General features: G+C 32.9%; 1 long non-coding RNA gene across 2 annotated transcripts; it reads left to right on the top strand.

The window, feature by feature from the left end:
• The first annotated feature begins 1802 nt into the window (after positions 1–1802).
• Positions 1803–6184, top strand: LOC110633354 (uncharacterized). Of its 2 annotated transcripts, XR_009150033.1 has the most exons (3): positions 1828–2308; positions 2982–3949; positions 5840–6184. It is a non-coding gene; the product is annotated as an uncharacterized LOC110633354 (long non-coding RNA). The 2 variants fall into 2 exon arrangements; XR_009150032.1 differs by lacking the exon at positions 5840–6184 and having other exon boundaries at positions 1803–2308; positions 2982–4246.
• The last annotated feature ends 16502 nt before the right edge of the window (positions 6185–22686 follow it).

Here is a 22686-nt window from a genome sequence, read left to right as displayed (position 1 = left end):
ATATATAAAAGAATGCTAATTATAATAGCATCCAAGCATAGAGTGCTAATTCTTGGACGCTAATTACAATACTTGAACGCTAATTATAATAGCGCCCAATGTTTAAATGTATTTCATGCTTATTACGCCGAACCAAAATGACATTATAATTAGTATCCTAACCCTTAAATGATTCTCTTCATTCAAAACGCTACTAATATTAGTGTTCTGCATAATTAACACCAATATGACTAGGGTTTTTTTTTCCTACTTACCTGCATTTCGTAATTTTTCTTAAACAAACCCCTTTCTTGTTAATTATTTTTCTCTTTCCACCCCGATGGTAAAACGCTCACATATTGAAGTTTCTTTTTTATCTACATAGGGTAAAATTATTCACTTTTATATTAAAAAAAAGAAAAACTCTTATGATGTAATTCAAAGTTTTATTCAACCTATTCTATCTTTTCAAATAAAGAAAAATTTATTCCCAATTATTTGAAAACATTATATTATAACTCTAATATTTTATTTTGAATTTTGATATATTTTTTCACCAACTATTATCTGTAATTTTTTAAAGGGTGTTTAACTTATGAAAATAAGTTTGATTATATTTAATTATTCTATTAATAATAATTTAATTATAATTATATTTACATATTTAAAATAACTTGAAAAATAACTTTTTTAATAAAAACTATAAAAATACATATCATTATCATCAATAACACCTTACTTGGGAAAAACTAACAAAACGATGAGGGCACATATGAGAAAATATAGAAAAAAAAAATTAAATACTTTCTTATATTTTAAGAAATAACAATTATTTATTAAATTTCATTTCATCTTTTAAAAATATACTTATTTCTATATTCACATTTATAATTTAAGAAAATATAATTATTATAATTAACATTAAATTTTATTTAATCTTTCTCCAATATAATCATTTACTCATATTATTTTATTGAAAGTTAAATAACTCATTTTATTAAATTATTAATAGAATTAATTTAATTTTTATTTTTCAATATAGACATCAATAAATTAATAAATAAATTATTATTTAAAAAATGGTTTAGCCAACCAAGATTAGTCCAATCGGTAAACTCAATAAAAAATCATACGAGTCTTTTCTCACCTAAATTTATGAAGAAAAAAATAAAAAATAAATCTATTTTTATAAACTAAAGTATTTAGAAAATGAATAGCTATTTATAGTTAGGTTCGTTTTGTTTAATGAAAAATATTTTTTATATTTTTTAATATTCAAAATATTTTAAAAAATAAATTAATAAAAAAGAAAATATTTTTTTTAATTGGAGAAAAAATAATCTATTTTTAAGAAATAATAAGTTATCCTCCATTTTACAAATATTAACAATTTTATTAAAATATAAAAAATATATAAATATATATTATTAATTTAATATTATAATTAAATAAATTGATAAATTATATTTTTTGTGTGCCATTTTTTTTTTCTTTAACAAAGTTAAGGTTAAAATAAATATTTTCTAAAAAGTTGTCAGCAGACCAGCAGCCCACTTGGACGAAAGAATGAGTGCCAAAATGGTACAATGCCAAAATGGTACAATGCCAAAATGGTACAATGATGCGGGGGCAATTTCGCGAATCTGGGAACCTCTTCAGCCTTCAGGCCTTAAAACCCGTAACCAGACCCAAAATCTGCAACCCAGTGAGCTACGGCCACCTGCCTCCTACACTGGCCATTGACGGATGGACGGTTGACTCTATTTTTCGTACGTGCTTTTCACGAGCAGGTATCGGACGGTGAACATCTCAGGTGAAGTGATGAATTTTGCTTTGTCTCGTACTTTTGCTTGATTTATTGCTTTATTACTGTATTAGCGTGGCCTAGTGACATGTAAACCTACGTGGATGATAATCAACCGTCCGATTTCCAGATGAATGGCCTCCTCACTAAGCACAAATTTTTTTGGAAAAAGAGGTTGATATCCAATGGTACCGTCAAAATATAATTATAAATAAAAAATTTATTTATTTATTTATTTATATTCCTAATTATCTCTTGCCTCGCATATTGTACTGGCCTTTTTTTTTTCCCCCTCCTGAACGTGGAATCCGAAAAGGCATCTGTCTAAGGTTGGCGAAGGTTCACGATTCTCCGTATCTCTAGCTCTCAGTTTTCTTTTGAAATTCGTCTGTGAGAGATCCTTCACTATCCACTGGTATTCCCCTCCCCAGCTTTGTGAGAGGAGAGGAGAGGAGAGGCGAGGGTTTTATTTTTATCTTTTTTTTTTTTTTTGGTTTTAATGGATTTGGATCTGAGTTTGGAACGGTAAGATTCTGTGTGCTTAATCATTTTATTCAAAGTATTATGATATATTCCTTAATATCTTGAATTTTATGCATGTTTTCATGTTAGGGTAGTAGATCTTTGCAGAAGGGTTGGTTTTCCTATGGGTTATCAGTTCTAGGGTTTTCAAGAAACTTTTCTTTTATCTTGGAAGGTGTTTGTTTTCAGGAAAAACCAAGAAAGTGAATTGGAATTTACTCTTTTTATGTTAATTGGGCTAGTTTATGAATTGCATGTTGAAAATATATTTGAAAAGCACATATGAAGTGGGGATTTTTGTTTTAAAGGATCTTAAACATGGTACTGGGAGATGTTTCTTCTTCTTTTTTTTTTTTTTTGTTTATTCAGAGGGTATATATTAAGTTTGTTGAATATTTGTTTGCGAGTTCTTGTGTCTGATCCGGTTTTAAGCTGGTTACAATTTTCTTGGGTTTGAAAAAATTTCCAGGCTTGGAAGTTTGTGAAATTTGGGTTCGGAATGGCTGGAAAACTTTGGCCTTCTGATTTACCATAGGGCAGGAGTAGTTTTTTTTCCTCTTTTATTTCTTCTACTAAATTTATTTTATTTTATGTTCTTCTTTCTTAAAATTTTCCTTAAGGAATCGTATAATGTGTTGGCTTCCTCTTAATACCTGGAAGATCTTGTTTTTTGTAGCTTACCTGCTTGTCAATTTGGGTGTTTGGTTGAGAAGGTGAAATGGTAAATCTATTCTAATAATATAGTGCAAGAAGCCCTTACTTTTGTTTCTTAATACTTATTCCTTGCTTTTGTTTCTTAATACTTATTCCACTGTCCCAGCATGTCTAATTTCATAGCTTGCATTCATAGTTCAAAATGAATTATTATTTTCTGGACTTTCTAGCTTGTAAGAGGTTGCTGTTCTATTTATGAAATCTAGAATAACAAATACTGGTATCATAGTTGTTTAAAAAATTAAGGTGTGGATCAGTGTCCTCTTTTTGTTTTTCCAGATGATGGGGTAAGCCAACTTCTATTTTTCTGATTAAAATCATTTCTTTATGCATATTTGCTTAATTTTCTTAATTATATTATTTATATTTGCCTTTGCTAATTCTATAATTTGCTGCAGTACTTGATAACTGCCATTGTTAATTTTACGTGTAGAAGAGATTTCATTTATTCTGCTTATAAAATTTAGTATCCCAATTTTTAGAGAAATTTTGATTTTTCCTTTAGCATGATATGATGTGGTTTTATAAGTTTGAATTTATTCATGGTGTCTATAGTTGGACACTGTTGGTTAATGACAATCATAACAATCTCACTGATACTGTTTTACGTTGGCTTGCAAGATCTTATGCTTTGAAGAAAGTTTTGGCAACTCATATTCTCTCTTGGTAAGGAATGCAAGACATCTATAATAATTTCCCTTCCGCCATGATTGTTTTACTATATGTTTTTACAATGTGTATATGCTCCTATTTTAGCAGATAATTTCCAAGCTTTGACATCATTGGTTGACAACGAGAGAGAGCACGTTTGTCAACATTTCATGCTAGTGACATGACTGTTTACATGCGTGCTCTCTAACGTTGTCATAAAATGTGCTCAAAGTAGGTTTCTTTCACTTTCTCCATGTTCATTGGCAGGGGGACAAGCAGGTGATTGACTCTTACCTGGAATTTGGTTTTTTATGATTCTCTTTGTATGCTTGTTCATGTGGAATTTGTAATGATATACTATATAATTCAAATTCTTATCCATGCATTTTGTGATTAATCTTCTTCTATAGTTTTCTTACTGTTGTATGGTTTAAAAACTTCCGGAACATACTTATGTTTGGAATGCAAGAATAAATTCTGCTTCAGAAAGGAATTTATAATTTAATGTATTATGAAAGAGTGTTTTATGAGTTTTAAACTTTTAATTCTGAGGGGATAACATTTTTTTGGGACAAATTTTTTATTCCTTTGTCTCGTTGGAGAAGCTTTAGCGTTACTTCTTTGATTTCTACTTGTTAAATTGTCTTAATCATTTCATATCTTTTTCAACCTACTTTTGTAGCAACATCCATTTGCATTTTCAGGTTCTATGGGTTGTATACATATATATGACATTTTTTCTAACTTGGATATTAGTGGAGATAAATGAGTAATTTTGGTTATTTAAAAAATGGTGGCGTGGATCAACATTTTGGTGAATTTTGTAAGGAATTAAATGAGAGTATCGAAACTGAGACAAAGTTAGAAGGACAAAAGGTCAATTTGTTCCCTCATTTTGGCAGCATTGTTCAATTAAACCCAAAATGTAAACACTGAAACAATTAGACCATCTAAGTTGGCAAAGTGGTGAATTTGCCCTAATTTGCACAACATGCACTAGAGGTGCGTAAGTAGCCAAAATTTTGGATGGTGCTTCACATTATTACTCTTAGATACTACTTTGTTCTTGAAATTTTATAAAAGTAATAAGTCCTTATTTATTTTCAAGATTTTTTTAAAAGAAAAGAATTTTCCAAAGAAAATATTTTCAGAAAAAATGTTTTTGTTGTTGAATTGTTGAAAATATTTTTGGATTTGTTGGTTTTCAATTTTCAGGTGAGATTGAGGGAGAGAAAAATGAATTGATGATATTTTTTTTATTTTAATTTTCATATTAGTATTATTTTTTGCCGTTCTTGTGGTTTTTTTTGGAGGGAAAACAAAGAGATACATGGGGTAAGAGAAAAGAAGTAGAGAGATGGAAATAAGAGATAAAGAGAGGGATCAATTTATAGCTTTTTATAAACTTTGAGCAGCAAATTGTGAAATGTCAAAATATTGTTTTTAGTCCTTATACATTGCATGTTCTACATAGCTAGAATTTGGGGGCTTATTGACAATTTTACCAACCTGGATGGTCTAATTGGCCCAACTTTTGAGCCTTTCTGCCAAGATGAGGTGGTAAATTGATCTTTTATCCAAGTTAAAATTACTTGACATAATTTCAACAAATTGAATGTATTTATTCAAAATGAAATTAAGTGTGAACTTCAATGATTATTAACCTGTCACTACCAAATATGTCGTTATTAACAGTAGTAAAATCATTGTCTTTGCTTTGTTGCACATTGCCTAAATGTGAAAGAATTTGTTGTACATTGAATGTATATATTCAAAATGAAATTAAGTGTGAACTTCAATGATTATTAACCTGTTACTACCAAAATATGTGGTTCTAGTAAAACCATTGTCTCTGCTTTGCTTTTGTTGCACACTACCAAAATATGTGAACTTCAATTTCCATCACGATTGTCTCTATTAGTTATTCATAGCACTTTGCCAATCTCATATAGATTACAACACCATTGCAACTTCTCCCTTCGCTCTATTTTAGCCACTAATACCATCCCAAAAGTGCTAATTTTTCACTTGTATGTCTTGGCCTAATATAAATGATTGAACATTTTGCATTCATTCCAAAAATCAAGCCTTTTGCATTCCATTCCTTTCTTTTGTGGTTGATGTACGGGTAATTTGCTATCTTACTAAATTATATGTGTATGTTTGTAGATGTGATGTTTAACACTGTTTGGGAGGAGGTTTTTGGAGGTAAGGTGTGGGTTTTCAAGGTAATGTGTATATAGTTGACATGTTTGGGAGCAAAGTTTTTCAATGAGGTAAGGTTTTTGAGGTTTTTCAAAGCCTCCAAAACCTTTACTTTTCAGCCATATATATATAGATTTTGAAGATTTTAATAAATAATAAATTTTATATTACACATATTATCCTTATTATATATTTCTAAATTAACTCTTTTACATTGGCTATATTCTTCTTTTCTCTCTTTCATTATAGTAAAACTCAATTGTAACACTATTATCCTAATAACATAATTTAGGAAGCGTTAACATATATATATATATATATATATATATATATATATATATATATTATTAATGATGCTAATATTAAAATTTAATTATTACAAGGCAAAAGCGTGAAAAAGTAAATTATTACAAAATTGATGATGGCCTCAATATTAATGGTTTTTCTCCAATTCAATGGCTAGAAGAGATGGACTAAGTTGGACTAAGTCGGACTAAGTCTGGGAAAGAATTAGATGGGACTAATCGACGAATCCAAGGGGGTGGCATAGTTATTAAAGGCTCAAGGCGCACTAAGGCGCCAAGGAGTCCTAGAGCCTAGGCGCAAGGCGCAAGACTCAGGCGCGCGCCTGAGCGAGGTGAGGCGCAAAAGTAAAAAATTTAAAAAGTTCATAAAAATCAAATAAATATGATGTTTTTCTTTTTTTTCCTTTGACATATATCTTGAATTGGGTTTACTGATTTGAGTTTAAGTGGTTGTCCTTTTTGCCAATGAAAGTGCTCCCTAAAGATAGAAATAAAGAAAGCATGCCTTTCTAGAATCTTGTGCCTAGAACAAAGGCGCACACCTAGGCGCATAAGGCGCTAGGGTTCGAGCCTGGTGAGCCTTGAGCCTGAGGCGTGCCCGAGACGCGCCTTTAATAACTATGGGGAGTGGCTAAATGGAAAGAGTTTTTTTTTTCTTTTCACTAACAAAATTCTAAATATGTCAGCAATTGCCTCATTTGAACTAAAATTATTGGTTAAGTATTATCATTTCTAGTTTAGTCATTTTCATAGCACATATTAGCTATATTGAACACTTAAATATAGATCTTTTAGAGTATGTTTAGTAAGTTAATGCAATATAATATAATGTGATATATATTTTTTTAAATAATTATGATCAATTTAAATATTAAAATATATTTTCTTACATAGTAAGGGTATTTTTGTAATATTTATACTTTACCTTACCTTTCCATACTTTCCTTCCGAGCAATATAAAGTTACTAAACCATTATTTAATGTGCCTTCTTAGTAACTTTAATTTGTAACATCAAACTCCATAAATATCAATTTGTTTAATGCGAAACTCCTCATCACCTGTTATAATTGACTTATAGGTAAATTGTTGATGTGTCATCTTCGTGCTCATATTTCTCTCTCCTCCATGTCACTCTCTCTTCTCTCAAATTCTCCCCCTTTCACCCTCCCTCTCAAACACATGTACCTCCATCCAACGCAATAACACCTCTATTTCGCCTTTGACCCATTTCCCTCATCTTAGCAAACACAAACCTTGATCATGAAACCATTTTCCTTGCCCATCTCGATAGCATCGCCCATCAAAGTTCGACTCTCTCTCCTCAACTACCGCTTAACTCCCTATCTCTTGCCACCTCCACACACAATCTCGCTCCACCATCTAACTTTGTTTGGTTCCATAGCATCCCATAGGCCAGTTATTTCCCTCTACCCCCTTTGTTATCCCTCTCTCCCAATGCTGCTTTTATCACCGCCATTCCCCACGATACATAGTACCCACATAGACCTCACATCCCTTGAAACACACATACCTTCATGAAATCAACTTTCCTCACCTTCATACATAAGATCGACATCTTAATAACATTTGTAGTAACGAAACAAAATATTGTCTAATGTTAAAACTAAAAAATTATATGCAACATCATCTCTAAAGGTTGGTCTTCAGTTTTCTGTTAGTCGAGTTGTTTGCTTCCTTAAGAAAGGCTAGTATGCTTGGTGGTGCCAAGAATGGTTAGATTGGTAAGTGGGTATTAAGGAGTGGGTTGATGTAGAGAATGGAGATTGAGAATTGGGTTTTGCATGTTGATATTAAGTAGATTCTATGGCTACTTTAGAAGGCCTAAACCCATATCAAGTTCATAGAGAGCCAAATCGACATTGTGATCCTTGCAAGATGTTATGATCCTTGCTAGGCTGAGGCTATCAAATCGAAGAAGAGCTAAGAAAAGCATTAAAGAGCCTACACTATTCAACACGATCTCTCCCTTATTCATCATCAAACGAACAAACCGAACTTGGAGCAATAATGAACCTTGTGAAGGTGATGATAGGCTAGGAAGAGAAAATTAGGAGCTTGCAAATGAGAAAATGTGCTTGATGCTCTCGATGACTTAGGTACAACATTGGGGAAATGGACCAAAACTACTGTAATTAGGGTTTTGGGACTGTATTTTATTAACTCAACTCAACTCAACTCAACTAAGCCTTTATCCCAAAAATTTGGGGTCGGCTATATGGATTCGCTTTTTCCACTCTGAACGATTTTGGGTTAAATCCTCAGAAATGTGTAATGCTTCTAAGTCATGCTGTACTACTCTCCTCCAAGTCAATTTAGGTCTACCCCTTTTTTTCTTTCTATCCTCTAGCCTAATGTGCTCTACTTGTCTAACTGGAGCCTCCGTATGTCTACGCTTTACATGACCAAACCACCTCAATCTCCCTTCTCTCAACTTATCTTCAATTGGCACCACTCCTACCTTTTCTCTAATACTTTCATTACGGACTTTATCTAGTCTAGTATGGCCACTCATCCACCTTAACATTCTCATCTCTGCAACTCTTATCTTAGATGCATACGACTCTTTCAGTGCCCAACACTCACTACCATATAGCATAGCCAGGTCGTATGGTCATGCGGTAAAATTTTCCTTTTAATTTATTGGGAATCTTACGATCACATAAAACTCCCGTGGCACGTCTCCACTTCAACCATCCGGCTTTAATCCTATGACTAACATCCTCCTCACATCCCCCATCTACTTGAAGGACTGAGCCTAGATATTTAAAGTGATAACTTTGGGACAGTGCCACTCCATTCAAACTAACTCCTTCCATATCACCGCTTTGGCCTTCACCGAACTTGCAATGCATGTATTCTGCCTTCGTTCTACTTAACTTAAAACCCTTTGACTCTAGAGTACTTCTCCAAAGTTCTAGCTTCCTATTGACTCCTTCTCGTGTCTCATCTATCAGAAAAATATCATCCGCAAACATCATGCACCAAGGAATACTCTCTTGTATATGTTTCGTCAGTTCATCTAAAACTAATGTAAAAGGTAAGGGCTTATGGTGATCCTTGGTGTAATCCAATTGAGATCGGAAAATCTCTTGTGTCCCCTCCCACTGTGCGCACAATAGTAGTTGCTCCTTCATACATATCTTTCAATACTTGTATATACCTAATAGATACCCTCTTTTGTTCTAACGCATTCCATAAGACCTCTCTTGGAACACTATCATAAGCCTTCTCCAAATCAATAAAAACCATGTGTAGATCTTTCTTCACATCTCTATATTTCTCCATCAAGCTTCTAATGAGAAAGATCGCTTCCATAGTTGAACAACCGGGCATGAAGCTAAATTGATTGAGAGAGATAGAAGTGTCATGACGTAGTCGATGTTCCACAACTCTCTCCCGCAGCTTCATAGTATGGCTCATGAGTTTAATTCTCCTATAATTTGAGTAACTCTGTATGTCTCATTTATTTTTAAAAATGGGTACTAAAATACTCTTCCTCCATTCATCGGGCATTTTCTTTGAGTTTAGAATCTTATTAAACAATTTAGTTAATCATGCCACTCTTATATCTCCCAAATACTTCCACACTTCAATTGGTATTCCATGGGGTCTACAGGCTTTACCTACTTTCATTCTCTTAAGTGTTTCCTTTACTTCTAAAGATCTAATCCTTCTACTATAATTCACATTCTTTTCTATTGCTCTATAGTTTATATTCACGCTATTACCATTTTGACTATTATTAAAAAGATCATCAAAATAATTTTTCTATCTTTCTTTAATATCCTCATCTTTCACCAACACTTTTCCTTCTTTATCCTTAATGCACCTAACTTGATTGAGATCTTGACATTTCCTTTCTCTACTCCTTGCTAATCTATAAATATCTTTCTCCCCTTCTTTAGTTCCAAGTTTCTCATATAACTTTTCAAAGGCACGTGCTCTTGCTTGGCTAATCGCCTTTTGCCTCTTTCATTGCTATCTTGTACTGTTCATATGCCTCATTATTATCACATTTAGGTAATTTCTTATACCATTCCCTTTTTCTCTTCACTGCCTTTTGTACTTCCTCATTCCACCACCATCTCTCTTTTGAGGGTGGTCCATGTCCTTTAGACTCCCCAAGTACTTTTCTAGCTACTTCTCTAATCTTTGATGCCATCTGTATCCACATATCATTGGCTTCCATATCTAGCTTCCATACTTCGGACTCAAGAAGCTCATTTTTGAACTTCACTTGCTTTACTCCTTTGAACTCCCACCACTTTGTTCGAGCTACACTATTTCTTCTGACCTTACTTGAATTGTTCCTAAACTTGACATCCAAGACCACCAACCTATGTTGACTTGTTAAAGCCTCTCCTGGAATGACTTTGCAATCCTTGCATAGAGCTCTATTTGTCTTTCTGGTTAAGAGGAAGTCGATTTGGCTTCTATGTTGCCCACTTTTGAAAGTCACTAAATGTGACTCTCTTTTTATAAAGTAGGTATTTGCTAGTATTAGGTCGTATGCCATAGCAAAATCCAGGATGCTTTTTCCCTCCTCATTTCGACTGCCAAAACCAAAACCTCCATGAACATTCTCATAACCTTGCCTATCACTTCCTACATGTCCATTCAAATCTCCACCAATGAAAACATTCTCTTCATTCGGTATGCTTTGCATTAAATCATCCATATCTTCCCAAAACCTTTGTTTACTCTCACTGTCTAGTCCTATTTGTGGGGCATAAGCACTAACTATATTTATTGTTTCTCCGTCTAGTACTAGCTTTACTAGTATAATTCTATCTCCTACTCTTTTCCACATTTACTCTGCGTCTTTCAATGTTCTATTTATGATTATGCCCACTCCGTTCTTGTTTCTCTCCTTTCCGGTAAACCACAGTTTGTACCCTGAATTACCTACTTTCTTACTTTTCTCTCCTACCCATTTAGTCTCCTGAATGCAAGCAATATTCACCCTTCTCCTTTCCAAGGTATCCACAAGCTCCATTAATTTTCCTGTAAGTGATCCAACATTCCAAGTACCAACCCTGATCCTCCTCCTATCCTGCTCCTTCCTAATTGGTCTCCTTCTATGATATCTTCTATTATTTTCTATCTCTATCTTGTGTTCTGTTCCACTATTTGTTCTATTATCTGTCTTATGGACTAACTTCTTTACCCACACCCGTCCATGATGTGGGAACCCTTGCTCACTTAACACCACACCCGGGCGCCGGCATGGCGCGTCGCTTTCGGTGAACGCCCTACACCCTTGCATATTTATCACTACACCCGGGCTCCGATGTAGCGCGTCGTTAGTAGAGGACGCCCCAACGTTTATATCATTTGAATCCATATCATAGGGTGTGACGAAATTTTTACGCTGGTTGTCACCTACCGCAACCCTCCTCCTTTATCCGGGCTTGGGACCGGCTAAGCGCAAACTACTTAGGCGGAGTTACTGTATTTTATTAAAAATTAATAAATTTAGGTTTGAGAATAGTAATTTGGAGTTTAAGTAGACTAGGCTTGTGAATATGATGGTGGCTCCTCCTCCATTGTTTACAATCCCTCCTGGGTTTAGCATTTCTGGTTTGCTACACTCGCATGGGTCCTTTTTTTCCTCTTCGTGCTTGTGCAATTGGATATGTAGAATGATTAGTTTGCTCCATATTTTATTTTTTATATTTGAGTTTGTCATGGTGGAGAGTGACGTAGCATGAAGCTCAGATAGAAACACACTTTATACTCAAGAGTGAAAATAAGGAGAGAAATCTCTGTTGAATTTTTATTAATAATAATCTATCTCTAAAGTACATAAAATCTGAGATATTTATAGATATTAATCTCTTAAACCTAATAGGAATATGAAACTACTAAATAAACTAAAATATAGTAAGAGTCCTAAATTAAATTGGAAGAAATCTAAATCCTAAATAAGGTAGAAAAACATTAATAAGTCCTACATAGAGTAGGAAACTTCCAAATTAATTCTAATATAATTTCTATAATTGCTAGAAGCCTTTTTTTTTTTTTTATAAGCAAAACAATTTTATTAATAAATTATCCAGGAAAAACTTAGTATGCAATATCCAAGTCATTAGGCCTCCCCAAGAAACCCATCCTAATATAAAGCATGCTAAGTGAAAAACCTGGAAAAGTGCACATTACAAAGCATACCAAGACAACCATCAAAAGGATTACAAAAAGAGGGTCCCTAGATACAACATACAAGAATGATGGTCCAATAGATAAAATGAAACAAAGCAAAACCATTAAGGAACCCTACACAGTCAGCAAAAGACAAAATTAGATGACAGATAAAATGCAACACATCCTTAGACTATAGGAGAACACTAAGATGAGATAAGCCCAATTCAATCCAAACCAGTTGAATAAGGAGCAATAGGTCCAACATAAAATATAAAGCATATCATCCCTGAAATGCAGAAGACCACCAAAGATGAGACACTCCAATCCAATCAAAACCCAACTAATTAAAGAGAAAAAGTCCATAAAGCATCTAAAACCCGAAGACACTAATTTGCAATAAGATCAATAAGCATCTTGGATAACAGCAGATTAGTATCACCACCACAAGCGAGACAAACCAAGCGGGCATGCATCAGTTATAGAAAAGCGATCAATTCCTCTGATATAAAAGCACGCTGTTTTGCTAGAGCATCAGTAGTAAAATTTGCAACTCGAGGAATGTGGGTGTTGGTGACAGAACGTAGGACTGAAAATGATGGACAATAGATTTCATAACCGAAGCAAGTTTCCAAGGGGATGAGTTAGGATTATGTACCCAAGAGACATCAATTTTTGAGTTTGATTCAATGGGAATGTCCCTATTTATGAAATTAAAGATTGGGATAGAGAAACAAAGATCCAAAGCCTTGGCTATTGCCAATAATTCAGCAACATTAGAGTCTATGATACCTATTGAAACAAAAAAAAATTCAAGCAAAAATTCCATTGCAATCTCTAAGAACACCACCTATTCCACTCCTCCTTGGTTTTCCTATGGACGAGCCATCAACATTCCATTTGTGGCAATTTAATGGAGGAAGGCTCCAGGAAGCTAGTTATTTCTTCTTTATTGGATATGACTATGATCTGATAGACATTGAAGTGATTAATAGGTCAGTACCTAAAAAAGGAAATAAAGGATCTATTGCTTTCATCCATGTTGCTACACGATGCAAGATGAGGGCACATAAAGAAGGAACATCTGCATCTTTTCCATTAAAGGGTTTATCATTTCTTGCCAACCAAATTGACCAAGTTATAGCATAACAAAGAGACATCCAAAACCTGGATTGAAATTTGACCTAACTCAAAATTTTCCACTCATCAAAAAGCAAAGCAATGGAGCTTGGGAGGCATAAGTTAGTGCCCAACCATTTTAAAAACCAACTCCAAATTTTCCAAGACTGAGAATAGTGAAGAAGCATGTGAGGTACAGATTCAGGCTCTGACAAGCAAATTGGGCACCGGATTTCTGATGTAGGGACGACGTTAATAGAATAGAGCCATTGCTTAGTGCATAAGCGACCTTTGCATGCTAGCCACACTAACAATTCCGCTTTCGGAGGGGCAAACTTTACCCAAACTTGCTAAAAATTGTTACTTTACCCAAAAATGCTCCACATCATACTCCCCCACTTGAAAAAAAAGAAAAACTCGTCCTTGAGTTGAAATAACTTACAACAATCCAAAAACTTTGCCATAACAACTCTAGTACTATTCTCCCCCACTTAGAATAATTCCTTCCTCGAATTTTAGAGTGGAAAAGAATGAATAATTTCTTTGAAAAAGTACACTATGTAGCCTTCTTTGATGAGGAAAAAAAATGGAGATTCAAATGAGATTGAATTGATCAACTTCATCCTCGCCTTTGTCTCTATAAGAACGCCTAGACAAATAAAATCAAAGGAAACAATAGAAATTAAGGAGTTAGAAAAGTATTCGATCTCCAGTGCTTGATTTCTTGCAATCTCTAATATTGGCTCCATGTGTTTCTTTTCCTGAACTTCCATTGAAGTTTCTAAGGCTTGATATTCCATATTTTTCAAAAACACATTCTTGAAGCTTTTCTTGCTTATCTTCATCAGTCTTAGCTTCTAAAATAGTTGGCCCAATGATTTCCAATTGAAGTTTCTCATCTTTAACTATAGTAGAAGGAAATTCAATTAAAATTTCAGGATTCAATTCTTCAAATTTAGGCTCATCCACTTCAAGTTGCATTGTTGAATCTTAAAACTCCTTTTGTTCTTCACTTTCTTACTTCACAACCAAGAAAGGCTTCGGTTGGACCTTCTCTTGGCAAAGTTTTTATTGGAATAGAATCTGCTCATAATTTAGAGGCAAAAATTCTTGTTCTAACAAATACTTCATTGTAAACCATGTACGGACTGGCCTTTTCCCTTCTCGCTTCCTTTTTTATTGTAGCCATTTCCACCAAGCAGAAGCACCAAATTTCAACTGACAAGCCACCAATTGGACTCATTTTTTAGGTGTTATATCCACATGGTCGAAGAATCTATCCACATTCGCTATCAAATTTAAAAATTCCTTTATATTGAGATCCCCATAAAAATTAGGAATATCAAGATAACGCTCACTTCTTCTCCTATCACCACCATACCATTGATGCCTATTGAACTTGATTGTTTTATAGTCATGTTTCTCATCTGAATTATCATAGTAGACATATTGCCTATGTGTAGAAATTGGTCAATAAATAGGGTCACTATGAGTTACACCATCTCCTAGCCTTCTTTTGTCAACCCAATTCTTGTTTGTTTTAGTTCCCATAGCACCAAGACGATCTACAATTTCTTCAAGGCATCTCTCGATACGCTCAAATATGAGATCCATCCGTAGTTCCGAACATCGTTTCCATTGTTGCAATGTTGTGTCCCTATAGTAAAGGGTTCTAGTTACTCAATCACCATCGCAAGAACCACTGTAATTGCCACCTCCATCAAGGTAAGCTATCTCGATTGGGGCGATTTCCCACTTTGATACCACATGACATAGCGTGAAGCTCAAATAGAAACACACTCTATACACAAGAGTGAAAATAAGGAGAGAAACATCTGCTGAATTTTTATTAATAATAATCTGTCTCTAAAATACATGAAATCTAAGGTATTTATAGATATTAATCTCCTAAACTTAATAGGAATATGAAACTACTAAATAAGAATTTTGGACAAACTAAAATACAGTAAGAGTTCTAAATTAAATTGGAATAAATCTAAATCCTAGATAAGGTTGAAAAATATTAATAAGTCCTAAATAAAGTAGAAAACTTTCTAATTAATTCTAATAGAATTTCTACAGTTGCTTGAAGTCTTCACAAGATGTCCTAGGTGAATTAGGACTGTTGGAGATTAAAAAAATCAACTTTGCCTAAACTTGCTAAAAATTATTACTTTTCCCCTTCCATACCGGCATGCTTCCATTGTTGTTTGATTTGCTTCTTTACCCAAAAATGCTCCGCATTGGAGAGAGAGAGAGAGAGAGAGAGAGAGAGAGAAGTGACATGGATTCATTTTAATTAAACAAAATAGGTAAAATACCATGTCAACATATTTAATCGAAACACTTCTAATAATAGGTAAAAAGGATTTTTATGCGAGCTAAATTAAAGTTTAATGGGTTTTATGTTATAAATTAAATTTCGAGGACTTCAATATTACAACTTCCTAAATTTATGGATGAAGCTCAAAATCAACCTGGTTCAAGGTTTTTGTAAGTAATGTTAGAGTGAGCAGTTGGGTTGCGGGAATTCTCAATTAATGTAGGGGAATGCCAAATTCACAACTACCCAAAATTATTGTTTTCTCCAAGATAAAAAGTTATTTCATGAACAAAGTAGTCAAGGGGTTTGAAGAATTAGTTTTTCTTTGTTAGAAATATAGAGAATTTTAAAACTGAAAATTAATCATGAAAACAACTAAAAACTGAAGGAAACACAACATTAAGGTCAAAAGACATTTTAAATAAGATAAAAAAGGGGTTTCATGGGGATCTTTCAATGGTATATGATATTCAAGTGTGGTGGTTATATTTTTGATATAGTTATGAGAGTTATGTTGCTTGTTGTCATTAGAAGAGATATTTATGATAACTGCTATTATAACATACATATGCTAGAATTTTGGTTTTTCTTGCATCATGTCTTGAATTGAATCACTGAAAAAGCAATGGGAGGACTCATTGTCATACTTATATAAATTTTTATGTGGTCTTTAATGAACTTTAGTTATTACAAATAGATGTATCAAATTTTGTTCAAAAATTAAATTTGAATAAAGCAACTCTAGCACCCATGGTGATACTAATGGATTTTGTATGTTGTATTTGACAAAGTCTAGGACAAGATCCACATATTAAAACTCTATTCAATATTTGAGCTATAAGCTATCTAAACTCTGACCTAAAAGTCACTTTTCCAAAATTTGAAAAAAAAAAGAACCGAAAAAGAAAGGGCTTGTTTATGTAACGTTGGACAAAACTAGATCAACCACCCAATTCTCAATATCCTTTTTTTGATTTCTTTCTAATCATTCATGTGGAATCCCTAACCCTAATTTTTTTGGCCTTTTAGCGGCAATTTGTTTTTATTAGGTTTTGAGAATCCCTACAATGGGTTTTTCACTAATATCTTATGTTAGTGTACAGAGTTATTCAATTTCTATATATCTCAAAATTTATTCCTTTTTTAAATATTTGCTTTATTGGAAAATAACAAATATTTTATGCTTTTTTGGTTTTTAATAGGGTCAAAATTTTAACTTGATGACATCAGCATAGTGCACACTAGCTAGGGTTAAAATCATAAATCCTTTTTATGTAGTGTACTCTATGCAGGTGCAAATTATTTGTAATTAAAAATATTTTTTCATTGTTCAATCCAATTTATTGGAAGCCCTCACTTTTATGCATCATTAATTGTGTTTGGCACTTGCACACAAGTGATATCATACTTTTTATTTAGGACACAAGTCCATGTAACTTCAATCTCTATCTTTTTTAGTTGGTATGAGTTCTGTTTTTTACTATTAACTTTATAAACTTTTGCAGATAGTTCACAAACAATAATTACATGCATCAAGCATTTGAACAATATATATTATAACAATTTATACGTTATGTTCATTTGAGCTACTCCTTAGCGTTGAGTTTGAAATAATGCTACATATGTTGCTGAAGTGTCAAAAAAAAAAAAAAATTGCTGCTATAGCATATAGGCCCTACTACTGCTTAAAGAAATGCATGAATAATTAAGATTTGCATGCAAATAATTGAAATTGCTTCTATAGCATGTAGGCCCTATAAAAACTAATGCAACCAGTAGTTTTAGAGATAAATTCATTATCAAGGCCATCACTCGCATCAAGTTTTGAATCAATATGTTTTTCTTCCTTACACTTTAGTTCACATGGACTGAGTTCTTAGTCATCCCAAGAGATTAGCTTAAGCAACCATTAGGGAGAATATTGTAACAGTCTCGATTCTTCAAGTGCTGATTGCATTAAATTGTTGTTCATAAACTGCATTATATAAGTGTGTAAAGACCAAGATAAGAAAATATGGACTAAAGCTTTTTCTGCTTCATGTAGATTTCAAACCAGTGACCATTAAACTTTGATCTAGAGATTCATTGTATTGTAATACATATATGCACCTTTCTTGCATAGCTTATTGGCCCCCTGTTGTCCTTGGGTACCTAACTATATGCTTCCATATGTGCACTCATTTTTGTCTGAATGTGCATGCACACTTGTATGTATATGTATATGCGCTTGCCCTTTTGTTGTTACATGCAAGTGCATTGGTGTAGTAATTTGTATAATTAAGTATAACTAGTCTAATGGTGATTCTGAATTTACCAATTTGGCATTTCATGATAATGTAGCAAGTTGGTTACACATAACCTTTGTTTGGAAACTATAATTTTATAAGAATTTAATTTAATTGATTTTTTTTTCAACAATTCTGATGTATGGAATGAAAAAAATTTAATTCCTTTTAACTAAACAAAAATTTTATTTAAAAAAAATAAAAATCAAGCATGATTGTGTGAGAATTTAATTATTATTTTTTTTGTGGCAAATGATTTATTCTAAAGGAAGTCATTATCTTTTAAGCTATACATTTGCCAATTTTTCATTTCCTATAGTACTTGATTTTTATTGCTGGAATAGAATAATTTAGTATTTCTTAGTATTTAATTTTTTACCTTCATCCATTTTGGTGGTTCTTAGACTAACAGTCTAGTTTCTATATATCCATGAACTTACCTTTAAGGAATTGAGGTCAATCAATGAAATTTTGATATTAGTACTTTAACTAATTCCAATGATTCAATAAAAGGAATATATTTTAAAGTGTAATAGGACTAGATACGAAGACAATGAAATTTGAACCATTTTAGTAGTATTGGAAGGCATAGTCATTTGATGATTTTATGGGTATGAAAGTTATTATAAGCCACCAAAAAAAGATGTTGTGATGTTGAAGCTAAAAACTTTGGTGGATTTTGGTTTTTGGGTATTATAGATCCCTTTAATTTTTCCATATCCCATTATTGATTGCTTTCTTGAGAGTTGTTTATTTCTTTTCTAACAATTCTTATGAATTGTGACCTAATGTCATGTAATTTGAGAACTAGTGTTTAATGATTATGTAGCCAAAGTTAGAGCTTGCTTACTTGCTTATGCATATAAACAATATTTTCTAAATCAATGCCTATTTGAACATGAACAATTTAATATCTTATGTTGCATTATTTTTTTAGGGTTCCTTGCAAGTTTCTGCGAGTGCATTGTGAATTCTATCCCCATTTTTTTCCAAGAGGGAGAATACAAATGAAATTATAAGGTAAAAGCGACTCATGATTTGATATCCTAATACATTGATTCTATTCATATGTCAAATTTATATTTCAATTGCATATTACTATATTTATTCTTACATCCCATAAAATGTTGTTTTCTCTTTTTTTTTTTTTTTGAATTTATAATATGACTATTTTGCATGTTTGAGATTTTTCATTTACTTCTTCCTTAGAATTGTTTTTGCATTACTTATTTTTTAGTGGAAATTTCTAATATCTTATAGTTTTTTCTTCTTGTGTCATCTTTTAATTTAAATAGAATATGAATTGTAGCCAAGTAGTAAATGTTTTCTAAATTTTAGATCTCTACTAATAATATTATATTGATTTAAACTATGTTGGCTTGATTTAATTGGCAACTAGCATTCCTATTAGCTGAGATTGCTTCACATCATATAGGAGATTGTCACTTCCTTCAAAATAGATATGTTAATAATCATATTTGTTGTTCATTAGATAATTCTCCATGCTATATGAACACAACAAATGAAGTGATGTTCTTAGCTTTCAATTTTGTTGATGTTATGAAAGAATTGTTTGTTGCGACAAGATCTGTTGTTGGATATTAGCCTAACAACTAGGGTGTGGTTTGGTTTAACTTCATGGCCTAAAAGCCAACAATTGAATGTTGGTTTTAATTTGTCAAGGCCCTTGTATATAGAATAATATTTATAAGATTCCTAATGATTGTCAGTAGCAAATTGCTACAGTCCACAAACATAGATTAAATCAATAATTATCTAATGTAAAGTTTGGGAAATATCACAATCTCTCTCACCCAAATTCTTGACATTAGTGTCAAGGCTAATATAGTCTAGAACTTTTATCCACTTACTGATGTAGATTCTAGAGGTGGCTTGAATGAGTTCTAAAGATGCTTGTCATTGTCTTTCTTATGGTGTGGCTAGTGGTGCAATTATATAATATTTGAGCCTAACTTTAGGTCACCTGGCCAAGTCTAGCTATATCTTAATTGTTGGCTTTGTAGTCTTTACAGGCTTGTGTCATGACTTATGGTGGAGTTAGGTAACATTTGAGCCTAACGTTGGTCACATGGTCAAGTCTAACCTTATTGTAATTGTTGGACGTGTGGTCTATATAGGCTTGGCTTATAACATTGTCACTATTTCTCATCTTAACAAAAGAGGTACATAATAGAGCAAATTGCGGTCTACAATGCATATAGTTGTTTTTAAAAAAAATCATGTTCATGGGCTTGAGGCTCTATTAAGCCAGACTTGGCTCAACTTAAAAAGCGAATGCTTGGTTAATGGGATTCATAGTTTTTAAAGTTAGGCTAGGCTAGGGATTCATAGTTTTTAAAGTTAGGCTAGGCTAAGTCACGATTACAATGTTTGTTTTTTTGAATAATTTATTCACCTAGGCTAAGCTCAAGGAAATAAGTAGGTCTTACCATACAGATACAGAGTATCGGAATGAGCTATAAGAAGAAAGGTAGAGTAATAGTTAGAAAGTTGTTAGAAGGTTGTTAGTTTGTTGCAAGGGTTTTTAGTTAGTAATTAAAACTGTAACAACTCATTAGAGTTTAGTGAGGAGAATATAAAGCATCTAAAATGTACATACGAGTCTTGTGCATTGAATAAGAAGATTCTTAGCTCCTCTATCTCATTCTTCTAGTACTCTTATTCTTCAATGTATGGCTTTGCATAATAAGTCATGACCTAGCTTGCCTAATCACAATGGCTAGTCATAGCTCAGGGAGTTTTGTTTTGGGGTCAAATTTTCTTTTGTAACAATTTTTTATCCAATTAGTTATACTTTTAGTTAATTGGTTAAAGAAAGAATGCTAGTAGTGGCTGGAGTAATGATTTTATATATTATGCAAATAGTTAAGTTTAATAATACTTTTTACTGACTAGACACCAGTTATTATCAATTGGTAATTTTTTTTTATTTAATTTACTTTTTGGAGGACTCCAAATGACTGCGAGAGGAGATGGAGAAAAGAGACCAAAGGTTTTTTTTTTTTTTAAGATACAAATAGCTTTATCTTGACCCACTAGTTGATGATGTAGATTATAGAGGTGGCTTGAATGTGTAACGCCTTCACCATAGGTAGTCCGTACATTTTACTGTTCCGACGGATCATATCTGTTCGGACAGTCAAAATGTCTGGAACTACACCTAAACTATAGTGAGAGGCATAAATTAAAGAAATAAATGTTAGGAAAATATAGGAAAAATTTAGAGAAAAATAAATTAAAGTTTAGAGGATTTATAAATTGGTACAAAAATAATAAAAATAACCCGATATGCATTATGAAGGGTATTTTGGTCATTTCACTCTCAGAGGTGAATTTTGACCTAAATGTCAAAATAAAATTTAGATAATAAAAATAATTAACACAAATTAATATTATGAGTTGAATTAGGAAATAAGAAAAGAAAAGAAAAGAAAGGAAAAGAAAAGAAAAGAAAAGAAAAGCTTATGAAAATTTTAAAAAAATAGAGTACACACACACATACATATATATATATATATATATATATATATATATATATAACCATAAGAGACAAATCCCCACCAACCCACCTTCTTCTCCACTCTTTCTCTCTCTCTCTCTCTCTCTCCCTCTACATTGCCGGCTGCCCATGCTCCCATTTCCTTCATTGATATTCAAGCTTGCAAGCTTAATCCACCCAAAACCCATAGCCCACCTCATAAAAAATACTCCCCATACCCTAAGGAAGCTATAAATACCAAAAAGAAGCAAGGAAAGCGAAGTTTAACAAGTTATAAAAAAAAGGTTAGTGCTAAAAACTCTTAATCTCTTCTTTAATCATGAAAATCATGCTAAACCAAGTGAAGATTTGCTTGAAATTAAAAAGAAAAATTTGGGAAAGAAACTCTTGAATTCGGCAGCCTTAGAGGAACCATGAAAATGATGGATTTTGTTGGTTTTAGTTTAGTTAGGGAAGTTAATTAACAAGGTATTATATGTGGGAATTGATTTCATGGTTATATATGTGAATTTGATGTCTGAAATTAGGGTTGTACACTTGAAAGTGGGGATTTTGTGACATTTTTGAATTTGACCTAATTGTGTTGAGATTGATGATAATAGAAGTGACATGTATGCTTATTTGGAGTTTGGAGAAGGAGGAGATTGAATTTTGGGAGTGTCAAATTTTCTGCAGGTTGAGACTCAATGAGTCTAGTGTGTTTGTTGAACCCTAACTGACAATGTGACACTCCAATTGGTTTGAGGCCAATTGGAGGTGTTTTGGGACATTCAAACCTTCATTTTTCAAGAAGAAGCTCTACCTAAATTCTGTCAAAATCATGACCAATTCTCTGTCCAAAACCGGATGACCAAACACTGCCAACCCAGAAAATGACCAAATGAACACTAGTCATAACTCTCTCTATACTAGTCCCAATGACCTGAAATTTCATAAATAGAAAGCTTAGATATAGGGCTACACTTTAAATGAGGAGCACTTGACCCAGTTTTGCCTTTAACCCATTCAAATTGTTAGCACAAGTTGGGTCACTAAAACAGCCAACCCAGAAAATGACCAACCTGTTCATTTGGTCATAACTCTCTCTATACTGATCCAA

This window comes from Hevea brasiliensis, chromosome 7, assembly GCF_030052815.1.
Source record: "Hevea brasiliensis isolate MT/VB/25A 57/8 chromosome 7, ASM3005281v1, whole genome shotgun sequence".
Lineage (NCBI taxonomy): Eukaryota > Viridiplantae > Streptophyta > Magnoliopsida > Malpighiales > Euphorbiaceae > Hevea > Hevea brasiliensis.
Note: the sequence above shows the minus strand (reverse complement) of the source record. Positions and strands in the feature narration are given on the sequence as shown.